Source organism: Equus quagga, chromosome 10 (assembly GCF_021613505.1).
Source record: "Equus quagga isolate Etosha38 chromosome 10, UCLA_HA_Equagga_1.0, whole genome shotgun sequence".
NCBI classification, from domain to species: Eukaryota; Metazoa; Chordata; class Mammalia; order Perissodactyla; family Equidae; genus Equus; species Equus quagga.
This window is the reverse complement of record NC_060276.1, coordinates 112535126-112543429: the sequence shown is the minus strand read 5'-3', so window position 1 is coordinate 112543429 and position 8304 is coordinate 112535126. Positions and strand designations below refer to the sequence as shown.

The 8304-nt window shown below is 43.1% G+C and overlaps 1 protein-coding gene across 4 annotated transcripts in view; it reads right to left on the bottom strand.

Moving 5' to 3' along the window:
• The window catches only part of GEMIN8 (gem nuclear organelle associated protein 8), a 19656-nt gene extending 12322 nt beyond the window's left edge, over nt 1-7334 (bottom strand). For all 4 annotated transcript variants that reach the window (XM_046674146.1, XM_046674147.1, XM_046674145.1 and 1 more), the window contains exons 1-2: nt 7185-7334; nt 3543-3625 (exon numbers count right to left, since the gene is read on the bottom strand). The gene's annotated coding sequence lies outside the window, so the exon portion shown is untranslated. The remainder of the gene's footprint in view (nt 1-3542; nt 3626-7184) is intronic.
• Nucleotides 7335-8304: the final 970 nt, after the last annotated feature.

The following is an 8304-nucleotide window of genomic DNA, read 5'->3' as shown; positions in this document are numbered from 1 at the left end:
TTGTTTCCCTATTGAAAGTAAAGTCTATGAAAAGAACACAGAATCAGAATATATATATAAAAAATATACAGAACACCAACTAAAAATGTACAACCATGACTTTATTTACTAATTCTTAACTCATGCCAATGCCCATTTAAATTAACCCTGGCTGTCCCCGAGGCTTGAACAGAACAGAATACATCTCGCCAACTCACTGGAAACCATTGGTGGGTCTTGCCTCAGGTCTGGGACTTGGAGCAGCCTCTCTAAACAAGACATCTCTCCAGCCTGGGTTGTCCCCTGGGCTTTAAGCCCCCCAAATAGGCCTCGTTTTGGTTTTGATCGCCGTTAGCATCTCTCAGCCAGCATGTGGCACCACACTCTCCCTGCCTAACCACTCCATGTCTTTGCAGGAGGAGAAACTATTCCCTGGAGACTCTCCACCAAGCGACCGTGTAGCCTGCCTTTGCCCAGCAGCCTCGCCCTGCCAGGATTTACTCCTCCCCCTCCACCTACCTGTCTGTGAGTTACTGATATGGCAGGAAATATCTAAGGTAAAGTTTATCTGCAGCTGCACCTTCTACAACCTATTTAAAAGAGACTTTTAATTTTTTCCCCTCCAATTCAGGAGTTCAGAGCTACTAAAATGCCAGCCTACACCAGAATGTGCTTTAAAAAAGTTAAACGAAAGTAATATCCTAAAATGCAGGAGAATTTAAGCATCTGTGAGATGAAACCACTAAAAACGTGCTGCTGAGCAAACAGCTCCCAGGGTTTTGAAACTTTGGAAATCAGATGCTGAAGAAGTTCTATTTTTTCCTACTTCGCCTAATTATAGAGTAGAATCAAAAAATCTCCAAGCCTTAAGAAATAGACTTGACTTATTTTGTAATCTCTATCAGATGTTTTGCTATGGTTAATGTGGAAAACTGAGATGTTAAATTGACCATATCTTTTAAGATTTAGCCTAAAGAGAACCATTCACTTTCTTTTTAAGAATAATAAGCTTTCGAATGGGGTATTTCCAAGAGGGTTGCCATGATCTCCTGTAAATTTATCTTATACATAGTCCACACTTCCTGTTCTCTGTCCTAAATTCAGGAATATACACATACGCAGTGAATGTAAACTGGAAAAACTAACAAATGCAGTGAAAATATGTCTAGATTAAATTCACATTACTTTAAAATTGTAATTTAAAGTTTTAAAACATGAACAATTATCTGAAAACCTGGCTAACTGCTATGTGCTTTACACGCTACTAAGAAATATAAAACAGCCAACACCATTAAGGGGCTCAACACCCAGAGGAGTAAAACTCACACAAATGAAATCACGGTGGAAATCAGTACACACTTGAGTGCTAAACGGTCAGATGAAGCCTGTAAGGGGCTAACTCACTCCAGCCACGTTTTATGTTTCTATCACTGAAAACTGAATAGCTTTCTGAGAGCCAGCAGCACATAATGACATTAAAGTGAACTCCATGTGTGTCTTAATCAAATTTGTTTTAGAGATTAACAAGTAGCATAGGAATTAAATTAGAGAAGTCTAGCAGACGTCGGCATCTCTTGTGGAAATTCAAAGTTTTGAATCCAGACGTCTATGCCTTATAAAATGTACTTAGAACCAGATCAATGTAACTATTGATTATTCCGAGTTGGGAAATCTGACAGCCTCAAGTATTTAACAAACATTGTGACTGAATACTACTGTAGACCTTGGAAAATTCTGGTTTTATTTATAATTGGGAAAATCCAGCCTGGCTTTAAAAGTAGTAGTACCAACAGCCTGAAAATGCACAAGATGGCTTATAAGTAGTTCCACGCTGCAGAGCTGGACGTGTAGGCATGCGCGATAAAGGACACAACTGTTTAAGGGCTGCGAGTGTAATCCATCATGCTCGCCAGGCTGCTCAAATGCCAATGGCTGTGATTAAAAAGGGGGAAGGAGTGCTAATTTGAGAAGTTTACTTATTTATGCCTTTGATTCAACAAATAATTTGATAGAAGAGCTGCCATGTTACATGCCTCAGAGATCATGCAAGGCACACTCTGAGCACGTCTGCAAGAAAGCAGCCAGCACAACGAGCTGAGACGACTGAAAAAAGCCAATTCCAGCGTTTGGACCAGAAGTGCCGAGTCTCTATAAAGGACAGCAACTAATCAGCTAAGGTGCTAGACTCTTTTAAGACCCAGGCTATAAAGGAAAGATGAATTTATATTAATGATGGCATACATGCAACTTTGTCATCGATTTTATTCTGATTATGCTTTCCTCATTGTTTTGGCCACTGGGACACTTACAATCAAATCTGCTGCCATCCTCCAGCAAGTTGAGAGTCCTGGGGCTGTATGTTGAATATGCTCATTTCACCCTTGCCTTTCTTTATTTCCCTCCCCAAATTCCAAAACCTATGTATCATATTCTTCTACATTTTAAGTATTTTTAAGATTCTTAAAATCCTACAGATATTCAATTAAAAATCGTTCCTGAGAATGAATGACTAATTAATCTCTCAGAAATCAAATAAGGTACAGAAAAACACATCTAAAGGAAGAGTAGCTTGCACAGAGCCTTCTAATTATTACTAGTTCACTATATCCAGTATCACTCTTGGTATTTTACGCCAGCAATTTTTTTCTGTAAAGGGCCAAATGGTAAATATTATGTCTTGTGGGCCACATAACAGTCTCTGTCACAAATTTTTCATATTTTTCTTCTTTTTTTAAGTTAAAAACCAACCCTTTAAAAATGTAAACATCATTCTTAGCTCCTAGGCAGTACAAAAAACAAGCTATGGGCCATCATTTGCCCACCCCTGTTTTATGTTAACACATTCTTAAGCTGTATAAACTCTGCCCTCCATATCTTGAGCACCCTAATCGTTTCTCACTTTCCACTTGGACATCAGCAGAGGAACTTCGTGATTCTCAAGTCTCATAAATTACTGGGCTCAGAATGAGGCTAGTGGAAGCAAGACAACAGTGATTATGACCAATAGTAATCTTGGTGACCAGTTCCTAATATTTGGGACCGAAGAATCTTCTCCATGACTAATAAGGAAATCGGGCCATTTCTTAAAGATCTACATAGACATTTAAAGACTAAATTAAAAAAAAAAACTCCTATAAAACAGTATCAATCAACAGGGCTTAGAAGGCACATATAGCGTCCTGATTTCTGACAGAGACCCTGCTAGCTGCCAGGTGCTAGACAGTAACCCCACAAGGATGGGAAGAAGGGGAGAGTGCCGAGTGTCTGTTCCCTGGAAGAAGGAACACGTACCCTTCCCTGCTGATGGCATCAGTCAGCTCCCAAGGGAAGGTGAGAACCTCCTCTAAAAATGGGTCCTGTTAACTTTTTAAAGCTGGTTATTCTTTCCAGAGAGTGCTTAAGGACCTAATAAAACTGCCTGGGTGCCTGAAAAGCCCACATGAAAATAATTCCAGACATTATAGCAACACTTCCAGACACCACCACCATCTCAAAGAAAAGAAAGCTTCCAGCCGCAGCAGATTTCGATGCCCTTTCAATGGTCTTTATCTTTCATTCCTCACCTCCCTGGGAGTGTCTCCTACTCTTTTATGGCACACGTCTTTGTGGACTGAACAGCAACTTTTCTTCTAATGGGATGGTGGAGCTGAAAGAAAAGAGATGGGCAATGTCAGCGCAGGCCAGGATCCACAGCACTACCAAGCGGGCAGCCCTCCCAGTGAGCACAATGGCATCACAGTCACTACCCAGCTGAGCCCAGGCGAGTACAGAGACAGCATTCATTGTCTGTCCTCAACCACCAGAGAAGGAAGGAAAAAACCAGCATTGAGGTCATTCATGAAACACTGCCGAGGCCCACAAGCAAGACAGTGTCTCTGAGTCTTCAACCATATATTTTCCGGTATAGCCTTTCTTAAAAAATGCACTCATTCTTCAATGAATCTGCTTATCCTGGGAGACATATTTTTAAATGCATAAATATACTGAAGAATAACAGACAAGAGCTTTGTAGTTTTCAACAGACAAAATGTGACTATTTCCATCAAATTACTAAAAAGTTCCACAAATAAGTAATGTGGCTTTGCTGAAAGGTAGTGACATCGCATATATTCTTTTTACTGCATATTTATGGTCTTATAGGATCTAGGATGTGTCACAGCAACCAGATAAATAAAATAAAAACACAAATTCCCCTCAAAATGATAATGTATATTCAGTAACTGGATTTTCCTATTCTCCTTTTCCACTAGAATTCTGAAAATTAAATACATGGAAACTCACCTGCTTTGAGTTTTGCACAGAAACACATTAAAAGTCAATCATTAAATAAGTTACGTGGGCTAAAGCCCCCAAAGTCAAACCCTTCCCACAAGGCTCCCACCCGTGTGGCTCTCTGAGCCAATCAGATAGTTTGGGGGATCTAACCAGGCCTTCAGTACACACCGTTTCCAGGGAGAAGGAACGGGGTCTGCTAGAGATGGCTCAAAATAAATGCATGTATGGTGAGAAATGTGAATTACATAAATTGAGTCATAAGCAGTTCTAAGGAATTTCTGTATATGCAGTAATAACCCTATCAGAGAAGCTGACTTCCAATCATGCATACACCCGTAGGAACTTCCTCAACGAAGATAAATAATACAATGTTTTTTGAGAGCATGGCTTCCTGCCTCCTCCCCCGGCTGCTTGATGGCAAGTTCATCTGCCTTGATGCCCTCATGGGCTCCCTCCTGTGGCTTTGCATGGTCCCTGCTTAGTGATCTGGAAACAAAGATGGCTCAAGTCTGAATCGCCTTCCACCCTCAGGAGTCCAAGCTCCATCTTTCGGCCAGACACAGGCCTTCTACAGGTGCACACGCTACTGTGTTCAAAAAGCCTGCAACTCTCCGACTCTAACTGCCACCCTTAAAACGGATGGGCGAGGGAGCCAAAAAACAGTTTCATTTCCTTTTCATTCCCTCAAGCCCAAACCCCAATGTATTGTCTTCTGGATGTTGCAAGAGGTAATGTCACAAAAAAGGCACAGTATGTGGAAGGAGAAAGACTGAAAGGATGTAGCTGACCGTTCTTTTATACAAACGACATTCCACCCACAGAATGGCATCGTTTAATTCGTCAGCAAGGGTGATGGAATTGTGAACGGATTTCTTCGCGAGGTCAGCAAATCCCTATGTGACTAAAGTCAGAAGCAGAAGTGAAATACGAGGCCACTCAAAAACAAAGTTACCCTCTGACTCATGAACACAACATGCAATGGAATAGCTGAAAACTGGGATAACTGAGAAGGACATAATAATAACACAGCTCAAAAGAGGAAACAGGTAAGTTGGTTTCACTGCAAGCACATCCCTCACACAGCAAAACCTGGCATGATCACAAAGGAATGAGGGTTGAACAGGCTGGCAATGCAAGTTATGAGCATGTTAGCAAAAACCATGACTAGTTTAAAGTAGTTAAGACCACCAGTAGATTTCAGGTGCCTTATTGCAAATTTTACTTCTATAGACACATACATGGTAATCCCATGTTAATCGCTCCTTTTTTTTCAATTTATCTGGCATTCACTATGTCCCGCTTATTTGGGCAGTTAATCAGTTACTTGTCCGCATGGATTCTGCAATCTACTTCTTTTAAATTTTCTATTTTCCTTCCAGCATAAAAATCATGGCTAATATTTCCTGCCATTGGATGCTGCTGACATTGTCTGTTGTATCCAGATAACATTCTCTCCTCCTACCTCTACCCTCCCTAAAATCATGGAGTAGCTAGTTACCCCAATAATTCTGACTGTAAACTCCAAATCTTTTTAGGAAACAGATGTTTAAATACATTCATCTTCTCAAGGATACTTTCAATTCATCTGACCTTTGGTCAACTACAGTTACGCTCTTTTTTTCACTTGTCCAACTGTTCTCTGGCTGGATTTCCTACTGTAGAGAAGGAATTCCAAGAGTTCTGCACCGAATTTTTAGTCTCTCCAACCTCCACTCCAGCCTGAATTGTTCAATTTCTCCCCCATCCTTATTTCACCCTATTCTTTAACTGTTGGATCCTAAAAAACAAAATCATTCTTCACCATCTGTAAAACAATTTCAGAATGGAAATTTCTCTCTAGAGCTTTCGTTTGTATCTCTTCCCCGGCTAGCAATGAACACAGGATTTGTATCCCTTACTGTGAACCTGCCTTCACTTACGCCTATCCAAACTTACTAACAAACTTTTAAAATATAGCTTCTGTTTGCTTTGCTATCCCAAGGGGACTGTTTCTCTGATAAACTATATTAGTATAAATTGTATTTTTAAAGGTTATCCCCAACCCACAATTCATCAGAGCCCTGAGAGTAAACAACCCCAGAAGTGTTACTAATCTTTAGACTTTCAAGTAATGTTGTTCTGACTTACGTGCAAAACAGCTGAATACAGAACCTAGCCTGTGAAAAAATTTTAAAAATCATTCCTGAAAAAAATAAAATTGTTCAGAACCATCTGATCTGTACTAAAGGATTCTCAGGATTTCAGAGCTAGAAGGTACTTCACTGGCCACTTATTTACTGAGGAAGAAAAGTGGGCAAAGACATTCTCCACCTCCACAGGTAATGCGCATAAAAGACCACAAGTACCAAATATTCTCCAGATAACTTCCACTAAAACCTCTGACCTCCCACAGAGGTCATGGTGCGAGGGAAAAGAAAGAAAACCCCAATTTTTGAGTAGATGGGCCAGTATCCTAGACATCCCTCCACGGATGAGGCTGCCCTGGGGGATCTTCCGTTGGGACCAGGCTGGATGGGCGAAATCCGAAAGCACCTTCCAGACCTAGCTCACCACAGTGCTACTCGGCACATCATAATCACATGCGGAGCTTTGATAAAAATGCCGATGCCTGGGCCCCACTTCTAGAGATTTGAATTTAATTGGTCCGGAAATGGGCGCCCTGGCATCATAATTCTTAAAAGTCATCCACTGATTGTGAAGCACTGCAGAGCCGAGAGCCTCTGGAACCAGTCCCCTCTCACAGTAAACCAGCTATCATTCAGGAACCTCATGGGCCTCTGGCCGCACCTTTTGCCGCGGGATGGTGATAATTATGACGACAATGTGACAGCCAAGCCCTCGGTTCTCCTGGCCTCAGAAAAAGCCAGGCCCCGGGGCCATGAGGCTCCTCCCTTAGTCCCCAAATAAAATCCAGTTGTCCCCTGAATCACCTCGTGGGCGCGCAGCTTGCGGATCCTGGGCGGTGGGCGAGCAGGGGCCTACTTTCGGGGAGGAGACTGAGAGGGCGTGAGTGGGAGGACCTGTTGCCGGGGCGACTAGAAGCGGACTTCTGGTACGGGCACGTGGCCACGGCGCGCCGGAAGTTCCGCCCGCGCCGCGGCTGACGTCACGTCCGCGCAGCGCTCTGCGTCACACTGGGAGACTGGCGCGGGATGAGCGCCCGCCTCTCGGGGCGGAGCTTGGCGGGTGGCGGGCTGGGAGATGGGGTTCGTCGCCTGGTTTGGGGTGCCGTGCTGGGACCCGGGTTTCCGCCCGGGTCGGGCGGTGACTTGCGCTCCGAAGGGTGTAGTGTGGCGGGAAGACGAGGGTCGTTTCTTCGCCGCCCGTCTCCGCAACAGTTCCTTGGTCTTTGATTTTCGCCCTTCTGCCAACTCTCTCATCCTCATCTCACTGTCTTTCCTTTGGTATTTTTTTTTTTTTTAAAGGTTTTTATTATTTTTTTTTGTGAGAAAGATTGGCCCCGAGCTAAAACATCTGTTGCCGATCTTCCTCTCTCTTTTTTTTCTCCCCAAGCCCCAGTACACAGTTGTATATCCTAGTTTTAGGTCCTAGTTAGACTTCTATGTGGCTACCAGCACAGCACAGCTTGATGAGCAGTTCGTAGGTCTGTACTCAGGATTGGAACCCGCGAACCCCAGGTCACCAAAGGGGAGCAGGAGAACTTAACCACTACGCCACCGGGGCAGCCCCTCCTTTTTTTAAAAACTAAAACGGAGGGTGGTCCTCCAGGGGGGAAGACCCAGGCCTTGGAAATAGACTCGCTCAGATCTGAGTTTGAGTGTGATTCTCGCGCTCCCTGAGCCCCGGGTTCTTGCCCATAAGGTGTGAATAATAGCTAGTGCACAGTGCCTGGGGCATTATAGCAGACAAAAATGGTACCTATTAACGTGAGAGTTATCACAGTCATTATCAGCAATACCTGCCCTGTTAGCGTTGAAGAAGTTTCATTAATAACGAAGCATAAACCACTTGAAGTCTAAGTGGCGTGGCTTTTCTGGGGTAATTTGGCAAAATGTGGCAAGAGCCCTAAAAGGGGGCATACTTTTCTCT